The sequence below is a fragment of the Hydractinia symbiolongicarpus genome, chromosome 3 (assembly GCF_029227915.1).
Source record: "Hydractinia symbiolongicarpus strain clone_291-10 chromosome 3, HSymV2.1, whole genome shotgun sequence".
NCBI lineage: Eukaryota > Metazoa > Cnidaria > Hydrozoa > Anthoathecata > Hydractiniidae > Hydractinia > Hydractinia symbiolongicarpus.
Genome location: NC_079877.1, coordinates 30,070,035 through 30,097,042, shown reverse-complemented (window position 1 = coordinate 30,097,042; position 27,008 = coordinate 30,070,035). Strand labels below are relative to the sequence as shown.

At 39.3% G+C, this 27,008-nt stretch overlaps 15 non-coding genes across 15 annotated transcripts; all 15 read right to left on the bottom strand.

Moving 5' to 3' along the window:
• Positions 1–8,985: 8,985 nt before the first annotated feature.
• Positions 8,986–9,067, bottom strand: Trnal-aag (transfer RNA leucine (anticodon AAG)). The gene has a single exon. It is a non-coding gene; the product is annotated as a tRNA-Leu (tRNA).
• Positions 9,068–10,035: 968 nt separating this feature from the next.
• Trnal-aag (transfer RNA leucine (anticodon AAG)) lies at positions 10,036–10,117 on the bottom strand. The gene has a single exon. It is a non-coding gene; the product is annotated as a tRNA-Leu (tRNA).
• Positions 10,118–12,142: 2,025 nt separating this feature from the next.
• Positions 12,143–12,224, bottom strand: Trnal-aag (transfer RNA leucine (anticodon AAG)). The gene has a single exon. It is a non-coding gene; the product is annotated as a tRNA-Leu (tRNA).
• Positions 12,225–12,609: 385 nt separating this feature from the next.
• Positions 12,610–12,691, bottom strand: Trnal-uag (transfer RNA leucine (anticodon UAG)). The gene has a single exon. It is a non-coding gene; the product is annotated as a tRNA-Leu (tRNA).
• Positions 12,692–13,191: 500 nt separating this feature from the next.
• Trnal-aag (transfer RNA leucine (anticodon AAG)) lies at positions 13,192–13,273 on the bottom strand. The gene is given in 2 exon segments: positions 13,192–13,226; positions 13,236–13,273. It is a non-coding gene; the product is annotated as a tRNA-Leu (tRNA).
• Positions 13,274–14,230: 957 nt separating this feature from the next.
• On the bottom strand, positions 14,231–14,312 carry Trnal-aag (transfer RNA leucine (anticodon AAG)). Its single transcript has one exon. It is a non-coding gene; the product is annotated as a tRNA-Leu (tRNA).
• A 978-nt stretch (positions 14,313–15,290) lies between these two features.
• Positions 15,291–15,372, bottom strand: Trnal-aag (transfer RNA leucine (anticodon AAG)). The gene has a single exon. It is a non-coding gene; the product is annotated as a tRNA-Leu (tRNA).
• A 1,445-nt stretch (positions 15,373–16,817) lies between these two features.
• On the bottom strand, positions 16,818–16,899 carry Trnal-uag (transfer RNA leucine (anticodon UAG)). Its single transcript has one exon. It is a non-coding gene; the product is annotated as a tRNA-Leu (tRNA).
• Positions 16,900–18,936: 2,037 nt separating this feature from the next.
• On the bottom strand, positions 18,937–19,018 carry Trnaq-uug (transfer RNA glutamine (anticodon UUG)). The gene has a single exon. It is a non-coding gene; the product is annotated as a tRNA-Gln (tRNA).
• A 511-nt stretch (positions 19,019–19,529) lies between these two features.
• Positions 19,530–19,611, bottom strand: Trnal-aag (transfer RNA leucine (anticodon AAG)). Its single transcript has one exon. It is a non-coding gene; the product is annotated as a tRNA-Leu (tRNA).
• A 385-nt stretch (positions 19,612–19,996) lies between these two features.
• Trnal-uag (transfer RNA leucine (anticodon UAG)) lies at positions 19,997–20,078 on the bottom strand. Its single transcript has one exon. It is a non-coding gene; the product is annotated as a tRNA-Leu (tRNA).
• A 1,796-nt stretch (positions 20,079–21,874) lies between these two features.
• Trnal-uag (transfer RNA leucine (anticodon UAG)) lies at positions 21,875–21,956 on the bottom strand. Its single transcript has one exon. It is a non-coding gene; the product is annotated as a tRNA-Leu (tRNA).
• A 967-nt stretch (positions 21,957–22,923) lies between these two features.
• Positions 22,924–23,005, bottom strand: Trnal-aag (transfer RNA leucine (anticodon AAG)). The gene has a single exon. It is a non-coding gene; the product is annotated as a tRNA-Leu (tRNA).
• A 2,212-nt stretch (positions 23,006–25,217) lies between these two features.
• On the bottom strand, positions 25,218–25,299 carry Trnal-uag (transfer RNA leucine (anticodon UAG)). Its single transcript has one exon. It is a non-coding gene; the product is annotated as a tRNA-Leu (tRNA).
• A 967-nt stretch (positions 25,300–26,266) lies between these two features.
• On the bottom strand, positions 26,267–26,348 carry Trnal-aag (transfer RNA leucine (anticodon AAG)). The gene has a single exon. It is a non-coding gene; the product is annotated as a tRNA-Leu (tRNA).
• Between the last annotated feature and the right edge of the window lie 660 nt (positions 26,349–27,008).

Below are 27,008 nucleotides of genomic sequence, written 5' to 3'. Positions count from 1 at the left end.
AATAATGGTAGCGGTAGCTGCTATCGAACTGGTAACGGCTAAGGTTTCCAAGATTATGCGCGAAATCACTAATCGGTTTAGTGCTTTGTTGTATTTATACTCCTTGTCCCGGAATTTCTTTTGTAGTTTTACCAACTCGTCAAGTTGGGAATTAAGTGTGTTTGTTTTAAACGTGTTTTCCTCCCTCGAATACTCGGCCATTTTAGTTTATTACCTTATTAAAAAGAAAAAACTATCCTCTAAATAATAAAAAATGGCAGACATTGACCCTTTTGGAGACCATGGGAGACCGGATGAAGGTACCGATGAAACTTTACCACTCATACCCACCAGGGACCGTACACGAGTACAAATACACACACCGGGTAAGGAAGAAACATCATTCGGAGGTCTCAGTCAGAATACTAGAGTTTTGCAGGAACTAGTTGAGGGGTTGTATGATAGATTATCTGAAGGATCCCTGTCAAAACCTGAGGTGCTACATACAGACCTTTTTGAAATTAAGGATGGTGAATTATACTACAGAGGTAAAAACGAACCTTTGACAAACAATGGAAGACTAAGGGCCACCGGTACTATATCAGATATATTAGGCAAGAGAAGGCTGCGTAATTTAGGTTTTGACATACCAAAAGGTGAGATTACAGCCCGACAGGCAGCTAAGCTAAACAAAATACAAGAAGAACTACCCTCATCATCTAAAATAGAAACAGCAAGTGATGTAGAATTAGAAGCTATATCTGGGGATGTGGTAAACAGTACGGAAGATTTAATTTCATTGGTCAAAAAACAATCTGTAGACCATGAAGCAACCCAGACCGGTGATCTATTTGAATATCCTATGCGTGAATTGCTAGGATTGGATAGATCATTGAGAAACATAAGAGGAATTCTTCAGGATGAAGTTGCAAAAAAGGTTCAGCTCGAACAGCATATTGACAGAGAAAAAAACAAGTTGGAAGAGATGGAAAACACACCAAATATGACCGAGGAACAACAAAATGAAGGGAAAGGTTGGAAGGTTTGCAAAATGAGTTGAAAGGTCGGCAAGAGATTATTGTTATTCTCAAAGGTAAACTTAAAAGTCAAATAACAAGCATCAAGGAGACGATTACTAAACTCGTTGACAAAGATACAACATTGGGTGAGAAGATACGAACACTATTCCGTGAGCAGGGTATCACTGTTGTCAGTGTACTAACGGCATTTGGCATGGTTATCGGCCTTCTCGTAGAAACTTTGACGCCTGGGGGTGGGGGGTCATCCACCGGTAACGCACAAAATCATGAAAAGGGTTGTACAACCGAAGGTGGTGCAAAGGACCTCCGGTCCTGGATAAAAAACAAGTTGAATGCGTTGGGATCTCTCTTGGAAAGGTTGGCCGGGGTGGCGGCTGCAACCCTACCCGGTATAATAGGATCAATAGTATCGTGGATACTCAATAGAGCGAAAGAAGCGGTTGGTTGGTTGAGTCAAAATTTGTGGGCTTTGATAGTTGGAATCGGAGGTCTGATATACACCTATTTCGTGACAAAGCGTTAGATCCTTGTATAGATTATATGTTACACGCATCATGTAACATAGAGTACCGGTAGTACTAGGAGTACTAGGAGTACTATCTTTCGAAATACCACACAGCACCACCGACACCGATCATACTTAGCGCGATAAAGGCCAATTCCCTTTCATGTTGATCCTTACTAGGTGTATAAAAGTCGCTCAATACAGGTTCCCGCGGTAGATCCGTAAGAATTGATCTATCTCCAAACACTTTTTTATATTCACGCATTGCATCGTTTAGCTCTATGAATTTTCCTTCGGCCTTCTTTTCAAGTCTGAGCTGCTTATTGATAAAGTCTACTCTCTCTTGTCTTTTACGTTGCCACAAAACCTGAGCTTTTTGCAGCTGTTCTATGGCTAGATCATGATGCTTTCTTTCCTTATCAATTCTGTCTTTTGATAAGCTTGAAAAAGAGATAGCTTGAGCCTGTAAAAGCCAAAGCATTGGCTAAGGCCCCTCCCAACATCATTGCAATTGAAGCCATGTTTAGATATTTATAGTTTCAGGTATAATCTTTTGCTTAATTAAGTATTCCCTTGACATTTCACTAGAGGCGACGATGGTGACTAGCTTTCCGGTATCTTCCAAGTCAAACTTTTGAATTGAGGGTGGTGACATTTTTAACACCTTTTTTCCTAGCATTGAATAGCCTACAGCAAAAACGCAGACGACTGATGCTTTATATATATCGTTGATTATACTTTTCTTGTCCATGTTATTTCTATACTGTGAGATTATAATATCGCTATATTATCCCTTTATTCCATTTCAAGTTTACTTATTCTCATAGGTGTTTTGGATTTTTGTGGTGGGGTACCCTTCGGCCCAGTTATAGCAAATAGTACATTGTCTTTCTGTTTATACACAAAATAAGCAAATCCACCAACCAAACCGATGGCTATTATTCCCCCTATAGCGTAGTTCATAGGCTTTTCATTTGGGACTATGGTAGGTTCTGCCTCTTCCGCATTGTCTTCCTGAGTCGGCTGTGTCTGAGGCGTCGGCTGTGTTTGTGCCATGGCCGCTTTTTTTATATTCTTCCCGCATTTTACGGTTGTATTCCGCCAACCTCTTACCCGCTTCAACCTTTTTAGGGTTCTTAGTTGTCACCTGAATAGGAGTCTGAGTCTGTTCCTCTGACATCTTTATTATCTGTTGTATTTATATTATTATTTGCGTTTAAATTTCTTCCAGCGATGTAATTCCTACCCGTAATGAGATCAACACTGAGTGATGCTAACAATGAGCCGAATTTATAATATAAGTCACATGTGAATCTCTGAAGGGCAGAGTTTAAGAAGGGGTCATTTTCCAGGTCATTGCTCAATGCGCCTTGATTGTTTATTCCCAAGACTGTACAAGCTCCCATGGAATACATGTGAATGATTGATTGTCCCAAGGACTTTACCATTTGACCTGATAGTTTAGCTTCATATATACCAAATAGTTTCTTTACCTCATCATCTTTGAGCTTTTGAATTTGATCGTCCGTATACATTTTACCCAGGTATAGCTTGCTATTTCCGGGTAACACACACTCCAGCAATTTTTGTCTCTTACCATCCTCGGATGGAGGACCCGGAATAGCAATTAAGTTATCAATTGCCGTTTCAGCCATTTTCAATAGCGATAGGTATTTTTTAACACAAAAAAAGCAAAAACTAAGTACTACTAGTAGTACTACTAGTACTAGTAATACTATTATGAAACTGATATATTCTATCATTTTGTTAGATCTGTTGTAATTTTCTTATATCTTCTTGTAGATTTCTAAAAATCTGCTGTAATTTGCTGTACAGTAGTCTTATAGGAGTCTTATAGGAGATTTCAAGAAATCTATAGGAGTCCTGTAGATCTGTTAAATTCTTCTTATACTTTTGTTACAAGAGTCTTGTAACAAAAAAACATCAAATCTAGCAAATCACGTAAGTTCTTGGATGTTCCATTCTCATGACTAAATGTGTGTATTTGCCATCTTTTAGCCTTTCCTTAACCGTCTGTATCTCTGATCGTGATTCAATGACATCATTCTCTTCATGAATAGTTGCGAGATCTTGTCTGTCTTTTGGATACCACACATATAACATTTTAGCTTGCCTTCGTAAATTTTTTGGTATAGCGGTGTATGATTGTGTGAGTAGCCACATAGTGTGGTTTCGATGTCGTCCGCTAAAGGCCAACTCTAGCAATGGCTGTCTCTTTTTGTCTAGTTTCTCATCTGCGATGATATCGTCGATCAGGAATAAGGTTTTGTATCCGGCACAGAAATCCGTCATCTTTCAAATCCATTCATATAACATACCTCCCGGCTCAATTAGAATCACATATCTGTCGTTCCAAAACCATTTTCGGTCCCTATATGTTTTATTCCATCTTAATGTTGGGCATATAATCACGATTAAATCGAAGTGATCAAAGTATTCATTCTCTAATAATTTTACAACACGTTTGGATTTTCCGCATCCCGTAGGACCAACGAATAATGCTGTGTGGGGCTCTTTCATGTAAAGTGTGTTTTTCGCCATTCTATCTTAATAAAGTACATCCATAATTTCACCGTTTTGAATGTTTAGTTGAGCGTCCATGATTAGATGTATATAGGCGTTTAAGGATCCTGCGGTTTCTGCTGTCTTTTCAATTTGTAGGGTGATTCCCTCACTTGCATTTTCAATCCGTCGACCGGTCCCATGCAGGGAGTTTTCACCTATGGTTCTGAAATCTAACCATAGAGCATATTTGTTAGTTAAGTAATCGGAGACTTTTACATCATGTAATTGCAGATGTTTTTTGATTTCGCTGGCATTGACATCCTTTGGTTTACCCTCGGCAAAATACTTACAAATTTCATTGTAATGTTCAAACGGCTGCATACCTTGAGCAAAAAGTTGGTTAGGCTTACCCTCTACTATGGCGGATACCTTTTTAATTTTCGGATTGTAGAACTTACCGGTATCTCGTTTGTAGGCTTGTTCGTCTTCAAACAAAACCAATATACCCTTCAAAGATTTACAAGGTGTATTGAATGACCAATTCCACGTTGTGTCCGACTTATCCACTCTAATTTGTCTATGTCTCAAAAACCTATCGTATACGTAAAGCCATGTTTTCGTATTCATTTAAAATGAATCTGGCTAAGGTTGGTTGTGTCACAATCTCATATTCGAGAGATATGTTAGTTATTTTGTATTTAGCGTCCGGTGCTGGTGCCGTGGCAGAACCGGAAGGTTTGGTTGGAGTTGATAATACAACCCTGTCATAATTATTGAATGTGATCTCATAAAATAACCTATTCCCTAATCCAGCTTGATAATATGGAATCGTGCTATCTAACATTTCAAAATCTAGTGGTATGGTGAACTTGTTTTTGTATGCATCAGCAATGGCTTTGTCTGAGACATCGGATGCGTCTTTATCCGAAGCGCTTACCCTCAATTTCATACAGTTTTTCGTACACCCATCATTGGATATGATGCCTTGTCTGATTGCATTTCTCTTTTCATACTTGGTTATCCATAAATCTCTGTAGCATCCGAAAAGATCAAAGTCATCAATGCTCAAAATCTCGGTACCCTCAAACTTGATGGCCAACTTTTTTACAATCGCTCTTCCAATATTAGAGACCAATGTTCTTTTCGTGTCGGCTTTTGACTCGAGTTCAACGTCGAAACTTAGTTTTGAAGTACCTGGAACAATAACATCATCGCTACCTAAATTAGGAAACCTAATCAAAAGCAACTGGTTTTGATCAATGTCACTTGGATTGTGTGTCACAATTACTTTTTGGTGTGATCCTTTTACACCATGAGCAGTTCTAAGAGATCGTTCAGGATTTAACCTTTTTCCGTATTCCATGTTTGTTATTACTTTTATTTTATTTTTACTTTTATCTCAGTTAGCGTATACTTCATTAGACCTATGACCTTTTATTCAAACCTATTGTCTGTTGTCTCTCTTATGTGAAGGACAACTGTTGTTCCCAGACTATCTTTTACCAGATCTCCATTTTGATCGGTTATTTTCAAAGTAAGTGATTCAAGGAAACCATTCTTTAGTTTCTTATATTGTGGGTTTTTAGGCTCAATATGTGTAACATCACCATACTCAGATATATTATATGTGAGTATGGTGTTGCTATATCTACCATTTAAAAGATTTAATGTATTATCCAATTCATTCAGATTGAAATGTAGTTCTGTTATGTTGGTTAGCTTATTTGTTTTGATTACTCGAGGGTCTTTGATTAATGGTGTGGATGTGACATCACCCGCTAAAGATGCGTTCAACTCCCTGCCGGTGTATTTTCCTTTCGGTAGCAACTTTTTGTCTTTTCCAATGGTCACTTTTAGTGGGGCTGTGATTTCATATGTAACATTGTCCGAAATCATCTCCATGATCGCAACTTCTTTTGTACCATGTGGGTTGGTGATTGGGTGATACAAATAGATTGTCTTTTCACTATTTACGTCATTTATTGTGATATACATTCTTATATTAGAGAGTGGAATTATTTAAATCAAAAAGAATGGATAGCATTTTCAAATACAACTCAAATGCGGCCTATAAGCCAAATGGAGGACTGGGCCTTCAGATATTGGATGGGAAGGATCTATACAAACATACAGACCATCTATACAGACCATTTTTGTCTCCGAAAATGGCTCTTTTCCTGCTGTCTTTCCTAATATTTTTACCAATTACGAACTGAATCAAAACGAACAACGTATAAAAATTTGGAATGAACAACCGTTTAAATTATGGCAAACCCAACTCAATTTTGCCACTTGGTGTGCTTCAAGTGCTTGTGGACTCAGTTCCGAACACCTGAAAGAAGGTAGATCTATGATCAGATCGGTATATCGTTTTCAAGTCTATTATCACATTAGACGAATCATTAAGCGCTTGCAGACACCTCTACCTTTTGAAGATAGTTTTAATCAATATGACAATCCTTATTCAAACGAAGAATTTCTAAAAATACGTGGTGAATATGACGTTGATTCTAATCCTATGAAATACAGAGGTCAATACGTAAAAACTATCCAACTCCGGGCTTGAGTTATTTCACAGACTAATGGCTTTAGAAAAACAGGCCTTGTAAGGATTTCGAGCAGTGTTAGGGCGTATGCTTATCTTGTTCTTAGTTCGCAAGCCTCAGCCCGTTCTTCTATCTTGGGTAATGATTCAAGCGCTTTGACGGCTCAAAGAGTTTTTATGAACAACCTTGAAGACATTGTTAACCGTAGAGTTGATATTCAGGAGGACATTAAACGTTATCAGGATACGTTAAACTACGCTTCAAGCAAGGTTGATTATTCGGTTGGACAAGGCATTTATATGTTACCTAGTGACATGAATCTCAAAATTAAAACAGGGGTGGTAGGTTGCAACAACAAGATTTTAATATCGGGTGAAGATCTGACGATTGGGATTAATCGAAAAGTCAATGTGATTGAAAAAACAGCTGAATCACATAAAAAGATTCCTGATAAACATATTACTGTGCCTATTCCTAATAAACACATTACCGATCAGCATATTACTGTGCCCTACCACAAAGATACTCCTGATGAAACTCCTACACACGAAGATGAGAAGATCGCTCTTGTGATGGCTATGACAACAGGTTATTTCATATGGTATTTGTTTAGATAAAGAATGACGTCAATTAAATGTCAATCAAACCAGAATAACAATAGAGAACAATGCATTCCTTACATACCAAATATCCTTATCAACGGCTACTTTCGTTTTGACTTTTTCTTATGTAAACAACCTTCTGGTATGTAAAATCCTATTGTTATAAGCGTTTGATTGACAGATGTTTTAATTATATAACAAACACTGCTTGCGTGTTGTTATTTGAGTATTTATGTTTTATTATCATTGATAGCATTACTACGTACGCTAGGGGCCATTATAGACACAGTTGAATCCTATCACTGTAATGGGGGGACAAGCAGGGTTGGGGGGGTGGGTGCCCAGGGGGTGGGGGGACACGGCGGGGATTGGGGGGGTGGGGTGGGGGGACAGAAATTCTTCTATCGTTGATTTAACGGATATGATCTATTCTTCTGACGTAAAATGGTAAAGTGCTAACGAATTTTATGGACTCTTCTATCGTTGATTTAACGGGTATGATCCATGATTTGACGTAAATTGGTAAAGTGCTAACGGATTTGCACCAACATCGGCATTTCCCAATCTCTCGCTCTTAACAAGCTGTAAATCGAAATCTCCTGTCGTTTAAGCGCTTTAGATCTCTGTTTCAAAAAAAAACAAAATTTTCCGCAAAATCAAGTGGTACAAGTGACATTTTTCCCCAATACGACAAAGACTTGTTAATTATACTTTTTCTAAAATTTGCGTCTTTCTGGGGACGAAGTTTTTAAGCGTAATCAATACTCTGTCCGAGGACATTTCCGGTCATGCGATATAAGATGACAGGAGCGAGATTCGAACTCGCGCCCCCAAAGTGACTGGTGCCTTAAAATAGCGCCTTAGACCGCTCGGCCATCCTGCCTGGTTTTTCAAATACATAATGTGGACGAGCGTGCAGAAAAAATAGTATTTACACGTATTTAAGCACTAGATGACATGTAAAAATGACCGAATTGTATGAAAAATTCAAATAAGTAAGTGACGCAAAATAATACGTTGATACCCAACCAGCTCTGCACATTCTATTGCAAGTGTATTCGTCCCGTGACTTTTCATCAATTTAGAGAGTTTTGCCTGATTGTGGGCGGAATTACCTGCACAGTCAAGCAGTTTTAGCGATCCCGTCCTGCATGCAAGCGAAACTTGTGAAACATCCTTTTTAAACGTTCGCGCATTTTTCTAGGCAAAATAGTTAAGCGGAAATAAAAACGTTTGTCCGACGAACTTTTCGCCTTAGACCGCTCGGCCATCCTGCCTACTTTTTAAGATATAAAATCCCCGTCCCAAAAAAGTTCAAGTAAACAAAAAATGGCTTATTCTGACATTAGCAGGAAGGTTTTTGCTCTAACCAATTAACCTAAGATCCGAAGTCTTAAGTCTGTCCGTTGACAAGTAAACTTTGACAAGTTTACATTGCGTGGGTACAATAATGAAACGCCGAAAATTATACTCTTGTGAGTAAAATGTTAAAAATTAAGCAATTATCAAGAAAAATGTTGATCATGACTGTAAGACCGTTTCATTCGGACAATCGCTCTTAACAAGCTGTAAATCCAAATCTCCTGTCGTTTAAACGCTTTAGATCTCTGTTTCGTAAAATAAACGAAATGCTCCACAAAATCAAGTGGTACAAGTGCCATTTTTCCCCAATGCGACAAAGACTTGTTAATTATATTTTTTTAAAATTTGCGTCTTTCTGGGGACGAAGTTTTTAAGTGCAATCAATATCCTCTGTCCGAGGACATTTCCGGACATGCGATATAAGATGACAGGAGCGAGATTCGAACTCGCGCCACCGAAGTGACTGGTGCCTTAAACCAGCGCCTTAGACAGCTCGGCCATCCTGCCCGGTTTTTCAAATACATAATGTGGACGAGCGTGCAGAAAAAATAGTATTTACGCGTATTTAAGCACTAGATGACATGTAAAAATGACCGAAATGTATGAAAAATTCAAATAAGTAAGTGACGCAAATTAATACGTTGATACCCAACCAGCTCCGCATATTCCATTGCAAGTGTATTCGTTCCGTGACTTTTCATCAATTTAGAGAGTTTTGCCTGATTGTGGGCGGAAATACCTGCACAGTCAAGCAGTTTTAGCGATCCCGTCCTGCATGCAAGCGAAACTTGTGATACATCCTTTTTAAACGTTCGTGCATTTCTCTAGGCAAAATAGTTAAGCGGAAATAAAACGTTTGTCCGACGTACTTTTCAGACATGTATGATTGGAGCGAGATTCAAACTCGCGACACCGAAGTGACTGGTGCCTAAAACCAGCGCCTTAGACCGCTCGGCCATCCTGCCTTATTTTTAAGATATAAAATCCCCGTCCCAAAAAAGTTCAAGTAAACCAAAAATGGCTTATTCTGACGTTAGCAGGAAGGTTTTTGCTCTAACCAATTAACCTAAGATCCGAAGTCCTAAGTCTGTCCGTTGACAAGTAAACTTTGACAAGTTCACATTGCGTGGGTACAATAATGAAACGCCGAAAATTATACTCTTGTGGGTTAAATGTGAAATATTATGCAATTATCAAGAAAAATGTTGAACATGACTGTAAGACCGTTTCATTCGGACTATCGCTCTTAACAATCTGTAAATCAAAATCTCCTGTCGTTTAAACGCTTTAGATCTCTGTTTCGAAAAATAAACGCAATTTTCCTCAAAATCAAGTGGTACAAGTGACATTTTCACCAATGCGACAAAAACTTATTAATTATACTTTTTCTAAAATTTGCGTCTTTCTGGGGACCATGTTTTTAAGCGTAATCAATATTCTCTGTCCGAGGACATTTCCGGTCATGGGATATAAGATGACAGAATCGAGATTCGAACTCGCGCCACCGAAGTGACTGGTGCCTTAAACCAGCGCCTTAGACCGCTCGGCCATTCTGCCCGGTTTTTCAAATACATAATGTCGACGAGCGTGCAGAGAAAATAGTATTTACGCGTATTTAAGCACTAGATGACATGTAAAAATGACCGAAATGTATGAAAAATTCAAATAAGTAAGTGACGCAAAATAATACGTTGATACCCAACCAGCTCTGCACATTCCATTGCAAGTATCTTCGTCCCGTGACTCTTCATCAATTAAGAGAGTTTTGCCTGATTGTGGGCGGAATTACCTGCACAGTCAAGCAGTTTTAGCGATCCCGTCCTGCATGCAAGCGAAACTTGTGATACATCCTATTTAAACGCTCGCGCATTTTTCAAGACAAAATAGTTAAGCGGAAATAAAAACGTTTGTCCGACGTACTTTTCAGCCATGTATGATTAGTTGACAGGAGCAAGATTCGAACTCGCGCCACCGAAGTGTCTGGTGCCTAAAAGCAGCGCCATAGACCGCTCGGCCATCCTGCCTTGTTTTTAAGATATAAAATCCCCGTCCCAAAAAAGTTCAAGTAAACCAAAAAAGGCTTATGCTGACATTAGCAGGAAAGTTTTTGCTCTAACTAATTAACCTAAGATCCGAAGTCCTAAGTCTGTCCATTGACAAGTAAACTTTGACAAGTTCACATTGCGTGGGTACAATAATGAAACGCCGAAAATTATACTCTTGTGGGTTAAATGTTAAATATTATGCAATTATCAAGAAAAATGTTGAACATGACTGTAAGACCGTTTCATTTGGACTATCGCTCTTAACAAGCTGTAAATCCAAATCTCCTGTCGTTTAAACGCTTTAGATCTCTGTTTCGAAAAATAAACGCAATTTCCCGCAAAATCAAGTGGTACAAGTGACATTTTTCCCCAATGCGACAAAAACTTATTAATTATACTTTTTCTAAAATTTGCGTCTTTCTGGGGACGAGGTTTTTAAGCGTAATCAATATTCTCTGTCCGAGGACATTTCTGGTCATGCGATATAAGATGACAGGAGCGAGATTCGAACTCGCGCCACCGAAGTGACCAGCGCCTTAGACCGCTCGGCCATCCTGCCCGGTGTTTCAATTACATAATGTGGACGAGAGTGCAGAGAAAATAGTATTTACGCGAATTTAAGCAGTAGATGACATGTAAAAATGACCGAAATATATGGAAAATTCAAATAAGTAAGTGACGCAAAATAATACGTTGATACCCAACCAGGTCTGCACATTCCAATGCAAGTGCATTCGTCGCGTGACTTTTCATCAATTAAGAGAGTTTTGCCTGATTGTGGGGGGAATTACCTGCACAGTCAAGCAGTTTTAGCGATCCCGTCCTGCATGCAAGCGAAACTTGTGAAACATCCTTTTTAAACGTTCGCGCTTTTTTCTATGCAAAATAGTTAAGCGGAAATAAAAACGTTTGTTCGATATACTTTTTAAACATGTATGATTAGTTCACGGGAGCGAGATTCGAACTCGCGCCACGGAAGTGACTGGTGCCTAAAACCAGCGCCTTAGACCGCTCGGCCATCATGCCTATTTTTTAAGAAATAAAATCCCCGTCCCAAAAAAGTTCAAGTAAACCAAAAATGGCTTATGCTGACATTAGCAGGAAGGTTTTTGTTCTAATCAATTAACCTAAGATCCGAAGTGCTAAGTCTGTCCCTTGACAAGTAAACTTTGACAAGTTCACATTGCGTGGGTATAATAATGAAACGCCGAAAATTATGCTCTTGTGGGTTAAATGTTAAAAATTATGCAATTATCAAGAAAAATGTTGAACATGACTGTAAGAACGTTTCATTCGGACTATCGCTCTTAACAAGCTGTAAATCCAAATCTCCTGTCGTTTAAACGCTTTAGATCTCTGTTTCGAAAAATAAACGAAATTTTCTGCAAAATCAAGTGGTACAAGTGACACTTTTCCCCAATGCGACAAAGACTTGTTAATTATACTTTTTCTAAAATTTGCGTCTTTCTGGGGACGAAGTTTTTAAGCGTAATCAATATTCTCTGTCCGAGGACATTTCCGGTCATGCGATATAAGATGACAGGAGCGAGATTCGAACTCGCGCCACCGAAGTGACTGGTGCCTTAAACCAGCGCCTTAGACCGCTCGGCCATCCTGCCCGGTTTTTCAAATACATAATGTCGACAAGCGTGCAGAGAAAATGTTATTTACGCGTATTTAAGCACTAGATGACATGTAAAAATGACCAAAATGTATGAAAAATTCAAATAAGTAAGTGACGCAAAATAATACGTTGATACCCAACCAGCTCTGCCCATTCCATTGCAAGTGCATTCGTCCCGTGACTTTTCATCAATTTAGAGAGTTTTGCCTGATTGTGGGCGGAAATACCTGCACAGTCAAGCAGTTTTAGCGATCCCGTCCTGCATGCAAGCGAAACTTGTGATACATCCTTCTTAAATGTTCGCGCATTTTTCTAGGCAAAATGGTTAAGCGAAAATAAAAACGTTTGTCCGACGTACTTTTCAGACATGTATGATTAGTTGTCAGGAGCGAGATTCGAACTCGCGCCACCGAAGTGACTGGTGCCTAAAACCAGCGCCTTAGACCTCTGGGCCATCCTGCCTTATTTTTAAGATATAAAATCCCCGTCCCAAAGAAAAACAAAAAAAGTTCAAGTAAACCGAAAATGGCTTATTCTGACATTAGCAGCAAGTTTTTTGCTCTGACCAATTAACTTAAGATCCGACGTCCTAAGTCTGTCCCTTGACAAGTAAACTTTGACAAGTTCACATTGCGTAGGTACAATAATCAAACGCCGAAAATTATACTCTTGTGGGTTAAATGTTAAATATTATGCAATTATCAAGAAAAATGTTTAACATGACTGTAAGACCGTTTCATTCGGACTATCACTCTTAACAAGCTGTAAATCCAAATCTCCTGTCGTTTAAACGCTTTAGATCTCTATTTCGTAAAATAAACGAAATTTTCCGCAAAATCAAGTGGTACAAGTGACATTTTTCCCCAATGCGACAAACACTTATTAATTATACTTTTTCTCAAATCTGCGTCTTTCTGGGGACGAAGTTTTTAAGCGTAATCAATATTCTCTGCGATACAAGATGACAGGAGCGAGATTCGAACTCGCGCCACCGAAGTGACTGGTGCCTTAAACCGGCGCCTTAGACCTCTCGGCCATCCTGCCCGGTTTTGCAAATACATAATGTCGACAAGCGTGCAGAGAAAATATTATTTACGCGTATTTAAGCACCAGATGACTTGAAAAAATGACCAAAATGTATGAAAAATTCAAATAAGTAAGTGACGCAAAATAATACGTTAATACCCAACCAGCTCTGCCCATTCCATTGCAAGTGCATTCGTCCCGTGACTTTTCATCAATTTAGAGAGTTTTGCCTGATTGTGGGCGGAATTACCTGCACAGTCAAGCAGTTTTATTGATCCCGTCCTGCATGCAAGCGAAACTTGTGAAACATCCTTTTTAAACGTTTGCGCTTTTTTCTAGACAAAATAGTTAAGAGGAAATGAAAACTTTTGTTCGATATACTTTTTAAACATGTATGATTAGTTCACGGGAGCGAGATTCGAACTCGCGCCACCGAAGTGACTGGTGCCTAAAACCAGCGCCTTAGACCGCTCGGCCATCATGCCTAATTTTTAAGAAATAAAATCCCCGTCTCAAAAAATTTCAAGTAAACCAAAAATGGCTTATGCTGACATTAGCAGGAAGGTTTTTGTTCTAACCAATTAACCTAAGATCCGAAGTGCTAAGTCTGTCCCTTGACAAGTAAACTTTGACAAGTTCACATTGCGTGGGTACAATAATGAAACGCCGAAAATTATACTCTTGTGGGTAAAATGTTAAAAATTATGCAATTATCAAGAAAAATGTTGAACATGACTGTAAGAACGTTTCATTCGGACTATCGCTCTTAACAAGCTGTAAATCCAAATCTCCTGTCGTTTAAACGCTTTTCGATCTCTGTTTCGAAAAATAAACGAAATTTTTCGCAAAATCAAGTGGTACAAGTGACATTTTTCCCCAATGCGACAAACACTTATTAATTATACTTTTTCTCAAATTTGCGTCTTTCTGGGGACGAAGTTTTTAAGCGTAATCAATATTCTCTGCGATATAAGATGACAGGAGCGAGATTCGAACTCTCGCCACCGAAGTGACTGGTGCCTTAAACCAGCGCCTTAGACCGTTCGGCCATCCTGCCCGGTTTTTCAAATACATAATGTCGACAAGCGTGCAGAGAAAATAATATTTACGCGCATTTAAGCACTAGATGACATTTAAAAATGACCAAAATGTATGAAAAATTCAAATAAGTAAGTGACGCAAAATAATACGTTGATACCCAACCAGCTCTGCCCATTCCATTGCAAGTGCATTCGTCTCGTGACTTTTCATTAATTTAGATAGTTTTGCCTGATTGTGGGAGGAATTACCTGCACAGTCAAGCAGTTTTAGTGATCCCGTCCTGCATGCAAGCGAAACTTGTGAAACATCCTTTTTAAACGTTCGCGCTTTTTTCTAGGCAAAATAGTTAAGCGGAAATAAAAACGTTTGTTCGATATACTTTTTAAACATGTATGATTAGTTCACGGGAGCGAGATTCGAACTCGCGCCACCGAAGTGACTGGTGCCTAAAACCAGCGCCTTAGACCGCTCGGCCATCATGCCTATTTTTTAAGAAATAAAATCCCCGTCTCAAAAAAGTTCAAGTAAACCAAAAATGGCTTATGCTGACATTAGCAGGAAGATTTTTGTTCTAACCAATTAACCTAAGATCCGAATTGCTAAGTCTGTCCCTTGACAAGTAAACTTTGACAAGTTCACATTGCGTGGGTACAATAATGAAACGCCGAAAATTTTACTCTTGTGGGTTAAATGTTAAATATTATGCAATTATCAAGAAAAATGTTTAACATGACTGTAAGACCGTTTCATTCGGACTATCGCTCTTAACAAGCTGTAAATCCAAATCTCCTGTCGTTTAAACGCTTCAGATCTCTATTTCGTAAAATAAACGAAATTTTCCGCAAAATCAAGTGGTACAAGTGACATTTTTCCCCAATGCGACAAACACTTATTAATTATACTTTTTCTCAAATTTGCGTCTTTCTGGGGACGAAGTTTTTAAGCGTAATCAATATTCTCTGTCCGAGGACATTTCCGGTCATGCGATATAAGATGACAGGAGCGAAATTCGAACTCGCGCCACCGAAGTGACTGGTGCCTTAAACCAGCGCCTTAGACCGCTCGGCCATCCTGCCCGGTTTTTCAAATACATAATGTCGACAAGCGTGCAGAGAAAATAATATTTACGCGTATTTAAGCACTAGATGACATGTAAAAATGACCAAAATGTATGAAAAATTCAAATAAGTAAGTGACGCAAAATAATACGTTGATACCCAACCAGCTCTGCCCATTCCATTGCAAGTGCATTCGTCTCGTGACTTTTCATTAATTTAGATAGTTTTGCCTTATTGTGGGAGGAATTACCTGCACAGTCAAGCAGTTTTAGTGATCCCGTCCTGCATGCAAGCGAAACTTGTGAAACATCCTTTATAAACGTTCGCGCTTTTTTCTAGGCAAAATAGTTAAGCGGAAATAAAAACGTTTGTTCGATATACTTTTTAAACATGTATGATTAGTTCACGGGAGCGAGATTCGAACTCGCGCCACCGAAGTGACTGGTGCCTAAAACCAGCGCCTTAGACCGCTCGGCCATCATGCCTATTTTTTAAGAAATAAAATCCCCGTCTCAAAAAAGTTCAAGTAAACCAAAAATGGCTTATGCTGACATTAGCAGGAAGATTTTTGTTCTAACCAATTAACCTAAGATCCGAATTGCTAAGTCTGTCCCTTGACAAGTAAACTTTGACAAGTTCACATTGCGTGGGTACAATAATGAAACGCCGAAAATTTTACTCTTGTGGGTTAAATGTTAAATATTATGCAATTATCAAGAAAAATGTTTAACATGACTGTAAGACCGTTTCATTCGGACTATCGCTCTTAACAAGCTGTAAATCCAAATCTCCTGTCGTTTAAACGCTTTAGATCTCTATTTCGTAAAATAAACGAAATTTTCCGCAAAATCAAGTGGTACAAGTGACATTTTTCCCCAATGCGACAAACATTTACTAATTATACTTTTTCTCAAATTTGCGTCTTTCTGGGGACGAAGTTTTTAAGCGTAATCAATATTCTCTGTCCGAGGACATTTCCGGTCATGCGATATAAGATGATAGGAGCGAAATTCGAACTCGCGCCACCGAAGTGACTGGTGCCTTAAACCAGCGCCTTAGACCGCTCGGCCATCCTGCCCGGTTTTTCAAATACATAATGTCGACGAGCGTGCAGAGAAAATAGTATTTACGCGTATTTAAGCACTAGATGACATGTAAAAATGACCGAAATGAATGAAAAATTCAAATAAGTAAGTGACGCAAAATAATACGTTGATACCCAACCAGCTCTGCACATTCTATTGCCAGTTCATTCGTCCCGTGACTCTTCATCAATTAAGAGAGTTTTGCCTGTTTGTGGGCGGAATTACCTGCACAGTCAAGCAGTTTTAGCGATCCCGTCCTGCATGCAAGCGAAACTTGTGATACATCCTTTTTAAACGTTCGCGCATTTTTCTAGGCAAAATAGTTAAGCGAAAATAAAAACGTTTGTCTGACGTGCTTTTCAGACATGTATGATTAGTTGACAGGAGCGAGATTCGAACTCGCGCCACCGAAGTGACTGGTGCCTAAAACCAGCGCCTTAGACCTCTGGGCCATCCTGCCTTATTTTTAAGATATAAAATCCCCGTCCCAAAAAGTTCAAGTGAACCAAAAATGGCTTATTCTGACATTAGCAGGAAGGTTTTTGCTCCGACCAATTAACTTAAGATCTGACGTCCTAAGTCTGTCCCTTGACAAGTAAACTTTGACAAGTTCACATTGCGTAGGTACAATAATCAAACGCCGAAAATTATACACTTGTGGGTTAAATGTTAAATATTATGCAATTATCAAGAAAAATGTTTAACATGACTGTAAGACCGTTTCATTCGGACTATCGCTCTTAACAAGCTGTAAATCCAAATCTCCTGTCGTTTAAACGCTTTAGATCTCTATTTCGTAAAATAAACAAAATTTTCCGCAAAATCAAGTGGTACAAGTGACATTTTTCCCCAATGCGACAAACACTTATTAATTATACTTTTTCTCAAATTTGCGTCTTTCTGGGGACGAAGTTTTTAAGCGTAATCAATATTCTCTGTCCGAGGACATTTCCGGTCATGCGATATAAGATGATAGGAGCGAAATTCGAACTCGCGCCACCGAAGTGACTGGTGCCTTAAACCAGCGCCTTAGACCGCTCGGCCATCCTGCCCGGTTTTTCAAATACATAATGTCGACGAGCGTGCAGAGAAAATAGTATTTACGCGTATTTAAGCACTAGATGACATGTAAAAATGACCGAAATGAATGAAAAATTCAAATAAGTAAGTGACGCAAAATAATACGTTGATACCCAACCAGCTCTGCACATTCCATTGCAAGTTCATTCGTCCCGTGACTCTTCATCAATTAAGAGAGTTTTGCCTGATTATGGGCGGAATTACCTGCACAGTCAAGAAGTTTTAGCGATCCCGTCCTGCATGCAAGCGAAACTTGTGATACATCCTTTTTAAACATTCGCGCATTTTTCTAGGCAAAATAGTTAAGCGGAAATAAAAACGTTTGACCGACGTACTTTTCAGACATGTATGATTAGTTGACAGGAGCGAGATTCGAACTCGCGCCACCAAAGTGACTGGTGCCTAAAACCAGCGCCTTAGACCGCTCGCCCATCATGCCTACTTTTTAAGATATAAAGTCCCCGTCCCAAAAAAGTTCAAGTAAACCAAAAATGGCTTATGCTGACATTAGCAGGAAAGTTTTTGCTCTAACCAATTAACCTAAGATCCGAAGTCCTAAATCTGTCCATTGACAAGTAAACTTTGACAAGTTCACATTGCGTGGGCACAATAATGAAGCGCCGAAAATTATACTCCTGTGAGTTAAATGTTAAAAATTATGCAATTATCAAGAAATATGTTGAACATAACTGGAAGAACGTTTCATTCGGACAATTGCTCTTAACAAGCGGTAAATCGAAATCTCCTGTCGTTTAAGCGCTTTAGATCTCTGTTGCGAAAAATGAACAAAATTTTCCGCAAAATCAACTGGTACAAGTGACATTTTTCCCCAATGCGACAAACACTTATTAATTATAATTTTTCTCAAATTTGCGTCTTTCTGGGGACGAAGTTTTTAAGCGTAATCAATATTCTCTGTCCGAGGACATTTCCGGTAATGCGATATAAGATGAAAGGAGCGAAATTCGAACTCGCGCCACCGAAGTGACTGGTGCCTTAAACCAGCGCCTTAGACCGCTCGGCCATCCTGCCCGGTGTTTCAAATACATAATGTCGACGAGCGTGCAGAGAAAATAGTATTTACGCGTATTTAAGCACTAGATGACATGTAAAAATGACCGAAATAAATGAAAAATTCAAATAAGTAAGTGACGCAAAATAATACGTTGATACCCAACCAGCTCCGCACATTCCATTGCAAGTTCATTCGTGCCGTGACTCTTCATCAATTAAGAGAGTTTTGCCTGATTGAGGGCGGAATTACCTGCACAGTCGAGCAGTTTTAGCGATCCCGTGCTGCATGCAAGCGAAACTTGTGATACATCCTTTTTAAACGTTCGCGCATTTTTCTAGGCAAAATAGTTAAGCGGAAATAAAAACGTTTGACCGACGTACTTTTCAGACATGTATGATTAGTTGACAGGAGCGAGATTCGAACTCGTGCCACCAAAGTGACTGGTGCCAAAAACCAGCGCCTTAGACCGCTCGGCCATCCTGTCTACTTTTTAAGATATAAAGTCCCCGTCCCAAAAAAGTTCAAGTAAACCAAAAATGGTTTATGCTGACATTAGCAGGAAAGTTTTTGCTCTAACCAATTAACCTAAGATCCGAAGTCCTAAGTCTGTCCGTTGACAAGTAAACTTTGACAAGTTCACATTGCGTGGGTACAATAATGAAGCGCCGAAAATTATACTCTTGTGAGTTAAATGTTAAAAATTATGCAATTATCAAGAAATATGTTGAACATGACTGTAAGAACGTTTCATTCGGACAATTGATCTTAACAAGCTGTAAATCGAAATCTCCTGTCGTTTAAGCGCTTTAGATCTCTGTTTCGAAAAATAAACGAAATTTTCCGTAAAATCAAGTGGTACAAGTGCCATTTTTCCCCAATGCGACAAAGACTTGTTAATTATATTTTTTCTAAAATTTTCGGCTTTCTGGGGACGAAGTTTTTAAGCGTAATCAATATTCTCTGTCCGAGGACATTTCCGGTCATGCGATATAAGATGACAGGAGCGAGATTCGAACTCGCGCCACCGAAGTGACTGGTGCCTTAAACCAGCGCCTTAGACCGCTCGGCCATCCTGCCCGGTTTTTCAAATACATAATGTCGACAAGCGTGCAGAGAAAATAGTATTTACGCGTATTTAAGCACTAGATGACATGTAAAAATGACCAAAATGTATGAAAAATTCAAATAAGTAAGTGACGCAAAATAATACGTTGATACCCAACCAGCTCTGCCCATTCCATTGCAAGTGCATTCGCCCCGTGACTTTTCATCTATTTAAAGAGTTTTGCCTGATTGTGGGCGGAAATACCTGCACAGTCAAGCAGTTTTAGCGATCCTGTCCTGCATGCAAGCGAAACTTGTGATACATCCTTCTTAAACGTTCGCGAATTTTTCTAGGCAAAATGGTTAAGCGAAAATAAAAACGTTTGTCCGACGTACTTTTCAGACATGTATGATTAGTTGACAGGAGCGAGATTCAAACTCGCGCCACCGAAGTGACTGGTGCCTAAAACCAGCGCCTTAGACCTCTGGGCCATCCTGCCTTATTTTTAAGATATAAAATCCCCGTCCCAAAAAGTTCAAGTAAACCAAAAATGGCTTATTCTGACATTAGCAGGAAGGTTTTTGCTCTGACCAATTAACTTAAGATCCGACGTCCTAAGTCTGTCCCTTGACAAGTAAACTTTGACAAGTTCACATTGCGTAGGTACAATAATCAAACGCCGAAAATTATACTCTTGTGGGTTAAATGTTAAATATTATGCAATTATCAAGAAAAATGTTTAACATGACTGTAAGACCGTTTCTTTCGGACTATCGCTCTTAACAAGCTGTAAATCCAAATCTCCTGTTCCTTTAAACGCTTTAGATCTCTATTTCGTAAAATAAACGAAATTTTCCGCAAAATCAAGTGGTACAAGTGACATTTTTCCCCAATGCGACAAAGACTTGTTAATTAAATTTTTCTAAAATTTGCGTCTTTCTGGGGACGAAGTTTTTAAGCGTAATCAATATTCTCTGTCCCATGATATTTCCGGTCATGCGATATAAGATGACAGCAGCGAGATTCGAACTCGCGCCACCGAAGTGACCAGCGCCTTAGACCGCTCGGCCATCCTGCCCGGTTTTTCTATAACATAATGTGGACGAGGGTGCAGAGAAAATAGTATTTACGCGGATTTAAGAAGTAGATGACATGTAAAAATGACTGAAATATATGGAAAATTCAAATAAGTAAGTGACGCAAAATAATACGTTGATACCCAACCAGCTCTGCACATTCCATTGCAAGTGTATTCTTCCCGTGACTTTTCATCAATTTAGAGAGTTTTGCATGATTGTGGGCGGAATTACCTGCACAGTCAAGAAGTTTTAGCGATCCCGTCCTGCATGCAAGCGAAACTTGTGATACATCCTTTTTAAACGTTCGCGCATTTTTCTAGGCAAAATAGTTAATTGGAAATAAAAAAGTTTGACCGACGAACTTTTCAGACATGTATGATTAGTTGACAGGAGCGAGATTCGAACTCGCGCCACCAAAGTGACTGGTGCCTAAAACCAGCGCCTTAGACCGCTCGGTCATCATGCCTACTTTTTAAGATATAAAGTCCCCGTTCCAAAAAAGTTCAAGTAAACCAAAAATGGCTTATGCTGACATTAGCAGGAAAGTTTTTGCTCTAACCAATTAACCTAAGATCCGAAGTCCTAAATCTGTCCGTTGACAAGTAAACTTTGACAAGTTCACATTGCGTGGGTACAATAATGAAGCGCCGAAAATTATACTCTTGTGGGTTAAATGTTAAAAATTATGCAATTATCAAGAAATATGTTGAACATGACTGTAAGAACGTTTCATTCGGACAATTGCTCTTAACAAGCGGTAAATCGAAATCTCCTGTCGTTTAAGCGCTTTAGATCTATGTTTCGAAAAATAAACGAAATTTTCCGCAAAATCAAGTGGTACAAGTGCCATTTTTCCCCAATGCGACAAAGACTTGTTAATTATACTTTTTCTAAAATTTGCGTCTTTCTGGGGACGAAGTTTTTAAGCGTAATCAATATTCTCTGTCCCATGATATTTCCGGTCATGCGATATAAGATGACAGGAGCGAGATTCGAACTCGCGCCACCGAAGTGACCAGCGCCTTAGATCGCTCGGCCATCCTGCCGGTTTTTCTATAACATAATGTGGACGAGGGTGCAGAGAAAATAGTATTTACGCGGATTTAAGAAGTAGATGACATGTAAAAATAACCGAAATGTATGAAAGATTCAAATAAGTAAGTGACGCAAAATAAAAACGTTTGTCCGACGTACTTTTCAGACATGTATGATTAGTTGACAGGAGCGAGATTCGAACTCGCGCCACCGAAGTGACTGGTGCCTAAAACCAGCGCCTTAGACCGCTCGGCCATCCTGCCTACTTTTTAAGATATAAAGTCCCCGTCCCAAAAAAGTTCAAGTAAACCAAAAATGGCTTATGCTGACATTAGCAGGAAGGTTTTTGCTCTAATCAATTAACCTAAGATCCGAAGTCCTAAGTCTGTCCGTTGACAAGTAAACTTTGACAAGTTCACATTGCGTGGGTACAATAATGAAACGCCGAAAATTATACTCTTGTGGGTTAAATGTTAAAAATTATGCAATTATCAAGAAAAATGTTGAACATGACTGTAAGAACGTTTCATTCAGACTATCGCTCTTAACAAGCTGTAAATCGAAATCTCCTGTCGTTTAAACGCTTTAGATCTTTGTTTCGAAAAATAAACGAAATTCAAGTGGTACAAGTGACATTTTTCCCCAATGCGACAAAGACTTGTTAATTATACTTTTTCTAACATTTGCGTCTTTCTGAGGACGAAGTTTTTAAGCGTAATCAATATTCTCTGTCCTAGTACATTTCCGGTCATGCGATATAAGATGACAGGAGCGAGATTCGAACTTGCGCCACCGAAATGACTGGTGCCTTAAACCAGCGCCTTAGACCGCTCGACCATCCTGCCCGGTTTTTCAATTACATAATGTGAACGAGCGTGCAGAGAAAATAGTATTTACGCGTATTTAAGCACTAGATGACATGTAAAAATGACCGTAATATATGAAAAATTCAAATAAGTAAGTGACGCACAATAATACGTTGATACCCAACCAGCTTTGCACATTCCATTGCAAGTGTATTCGTCCCGTGACTTTTCATCAATTTAGAGAGTTTTGCCTGATTGTGGGCGGAATTACCTGCACAGTCAAGCAGTTTTAGCGATCCCGTCCTGCATGCAAGCAAAACTTGTGATACATCCTTTTTACACGTTCGCGCATTTTTCTAGGCAAAATAGTTAAGCGGAAATAAAAACGTTTGTACGACGTACTTTTCAGACATGAATGATTAGTTGACAGGAGCGAGATTCGAACTCGCGCCACCGAAGTGACTGGTGCCTTAAACCAGCGCCTTAGACCGCTCGGCCATCCTGCCCGTTTTTTCAACTACATAATGTGAACGAGCGTGCAGAGAAAATAGTATTTACGCGTATTTAAGCACTAGATGACATGTAAAAATGACCGTAATATATGAAAAATTCAAATAAGTAAGTGACGCAGAATAATACGTTGATACCCAACCAGCTTTGCACATTCCATTGCAAGTGTATTCGTCCCGTGACTTTTCATCAATTTAGAGAGTTTTGCCTGATTGTGGGCGGAATTACCTGCACAGTCAAGCAGTTTTAGCGATCCCGTCCTGCATGCAAGCGAAACTTGTGATACATCCTTTTTACACGTTCGCGCATTTTTCTAGGCAAAATAGTTAAGCGGAAATAAAAACGTTTGTACGACGTACGTTTCAGACATGTATGATTAGTTGACAGGAGCGAGATTCGAACTCGCGCCACCGAAGTGACTAATGCCTAAAACCAGCGCCTTAGACCGCTCGGCCATCCTGCTGTTGGCTTAATCTGACATTAGCAGGAAGTTTTTTCTCTAACCAATTAACCTAAGATCCGAAGTCCTAAGTCTGTCCCTTGACAAGTAAACTTTGACAAGTTCACATTGCGTAGGTACAATAATCAAACGCCGAAAATTATACTCTTGTGGGTTAAATGTTAAATATTATGCAATTATCAAGAAAAATGTTTAACATGACTGTAAGACCGTTTCTTTCGGACTATCGCTCTTAACAAGCTGTAAATCCAAATCTCCTGTTCCTTTAAACGCTTTAGATCTCTATTTCGTAAAATAAACGAAATTTTCCGCAAAATCAAGTGGTACAAGTGACATTTTTCCCCAATGCGACAAAGACTTGTTAATTAAATTTTTCTAAAATTTGCGTCTTTCTGGGGACGAAGTTTTTAAGCGTAATCAATATTCTCTGTCCCATGATATTTCCGGTCATGCGATATAAGATGACAGCAGCGAGATTCGAACTCGCGCCACCGAAGTGACCAGCGCCTTAGACCGCTCGGCCATCCTGCCCGGTTTTTCTATAACATAATGTGGACGAGGGTGCAGAGAAAATAGTATTTACGCGGATTTAAGAAGTAGATGACATGTAAAAATGACTGAAATATATGGAAAATTCAAATAAGTAAGTGACGCAAAATAATACGTTGATACCCAACCAGCTCTGCACATTCCATTGCAAGTGTATTCTTCCCGTGACTTTTCATCAATTTAGAGAGTTTTGCATGATTGTGGGCGGAATTACCTGCACAGTCAAGAAGTTTTAGCGATCCCGTCCTGCATGCAAGCGAAACTTGTGATACATCCTTTTTAAACGTTCGCGCATTTTTCTAGGCAAAATAGTTAAGTGGAAATAAAAAAGTTTGACCGACGAACTTTTCAGACATGTATGATTAGTTGACAGGAGCGAGATTCGAACTCGCGCCACCAAAGTGACTGGTGCCTAAAACCAGCGCCTTAGACCGCTCGGTCATCATGCCTACTTTTTAAGATATAAAGTCCCCGTTCCAAAAAAGTTCAAGTAAACCAAAAATGGCTTATGCTGACATTAGCAGGAAAGTTTTTGCTCTAACCAATTAACCTAAGATCCGAAGTCCTAAATCTGTCCGTTGACAAGTAAACTTTGACAAGTTCACATTGCGTGGGTACAATAATGAAGCGCCGAAAATTATACTCTTGTGGGTTAAATGTTAAAAATTATGCAATTATCAAGAAATATGTTGAACATGACTGTAAGAACGTTTCATTCGGACAATTGCTCTTAACAAGCGGTAAATCGAAATCTCCTGTCGTTTAAGCGCTTTAGATCTATGTTTCGAAAAATAAACGAAATTTTCCGCAAAATCAAGTGGTACAAGTGCCATTTTTCCCCAATGCGACAAAGACTTGTTAATTATACTTTTTCTAAAATTTGCGTCTTTCTGGGGACGAAGTTTTTAAGCGTAATCAATATTCTCTGTCCCATGATATTTCCGGTCATGCGATATAAGATGACAGGAGCGAGATTCGAACTCGCGCCACCGAAGTGACCAGCGTCTTAGACCGCTCGGCCATCCTGCCGGTTTTTCTATAACATAATGTGGACGAGGGTGCAGAGAAAATAGTATTTACGCGGATTTAAGAAGTAGATGACATGTAAAAATAACCGAAATGTATGAAAGATTCAAATAAGTAAGTGACGCAAAATAAAAACGTTTGTCCGACGTACTTTTCAGACATGTATGATTAGTTGACAGGAGCGAGATTCGAACTCGCGCCACCGAAGTGACTGGTGCCTAAAACCAGCGCCTTAGACCGCTCGGCCATCCTGCCTACTTTTTAAGATATAAAGTCCCCGTCCCAAAAAAGTTCAAGTAAACCAAAAATGGCTTATGCTGACATTAGCAGGAAGGTTTTTGCTCTAATCAATTAACCTGAGATCCGAAGTCCTAAGTCTGTCCGTTGACAAGTAAACTTTGACAAGTTCACATTGCGTGGGTACAATAATGAAACGCCGAAAATTATACTCTTGTGGGTTAAATGTTAAAAATTATGCAATTATCAAGAAAAATGTTGAACATGACTGTAAGAACGTTTCATTCAGACTATCGCTCTTAACAAGCTGTAAATCGAAATCTCCTGTCCTTTAAACGCTTTAGATCTTTGTTTCGAAAAATAAACGAAATTCAAGTGGTACAAGTGACATTTTTCCCCAATGCGACAAAGACTTGTTAATTATACTTTTTCTAACATTTGCGTCTTTCTGAAGACGAAGTTTTTAAGCGTAATCAATATTCTCTGTCCTAGTACATTTCCGGTCATGCGATATAAGATGACAGGAGCGAGATTCGAACTTGCGCCACCGAAATGACTGGTGCCTTAAACCAGCGCCTTAGACCGCTCGACCATCCTGCCCGGTTTTTCAATTACATAATGTGAACGAGCGTGCAGAGAAAATAGTATTTACGCGTATTTAAGCACTAGATGACATGTAAAAATGACCGTAATATATGAAAAATTCAAATAAGTAAGTGACGCACAATAATACGTTGATACCCAACCAGCTTTGCACATTCCATTGCAAGTGTATTCGTCCCGTGACTTTTCATCAATTTAGAGAGTTTTGCCTGATTGTGGGCGGAATTACCTGCACAGTCAAGCAGTTTTAGCGATCCCGTCCTGCATGCAAGCAAAACTTGTGATACATCCTTTTTACACGTTCGCGCATTTTTCTAGGCAAAATAGTTAAGCGGAAATAAAAACGTTTGTACGACGTACTTTTCAGACATGAATGATTAGTTGACAGGAGCGAGATTCGAACTCGCGCCACCGAAGTGACTGGTGCCTTAAACCAGCGCCTTAGACCGCTCGGCCATCCTGCCCGTTTTTTCAACTACATAATGTGAACGAGCGTGCAGAGAAAATAGTATTTACGCGTATTTAAGCACTAGATGACATGTAAAAATGACCGTAATATATGAAAAATTCAAATAAGTAAGTGACGCAGAATAATACGTTGATACCCAACCAGCTTTGCACATTCCATTGCAAGTGTATTCGTCCCGTGACTTTTCATCAATTTAGAGAGTTTTGCCTGATTGTGGGCGGAATTACCTGCACAGTCAAGCAGTTTTAGCGATCCCGTCCTACATGCAAGCGAAACTTGTGATACATCCTTTTTACACGTTCGCGCATTTTTCTAGGCAAAATAGTTAAGCGGAAATAAAAACGTTTGTACGACGTACGTTTCAGACATGTATGATTAGTTGACAGGAGCGAGATTCGAACTCGCGCCACCGAAGTGACTAATGCCTAAAACCAGCGCCTTAGACCGCTCGGCCATCCTGCTGTTGGCTTAATCTGACATTAGCAGGAAGTTTTTTCTCTAACCAATTAACCTAAGATCCGAAGTCCTAAGTCTGTCCCTTGACAAGTAAACTTTGACAAGTTCACATTGCGTGGGTACAATAATGAAACGCCGAAAATTATACTCTTGTGGGTTAAATGTTAAAAATTATGCAATTATCAAGAAAAATGTTGAA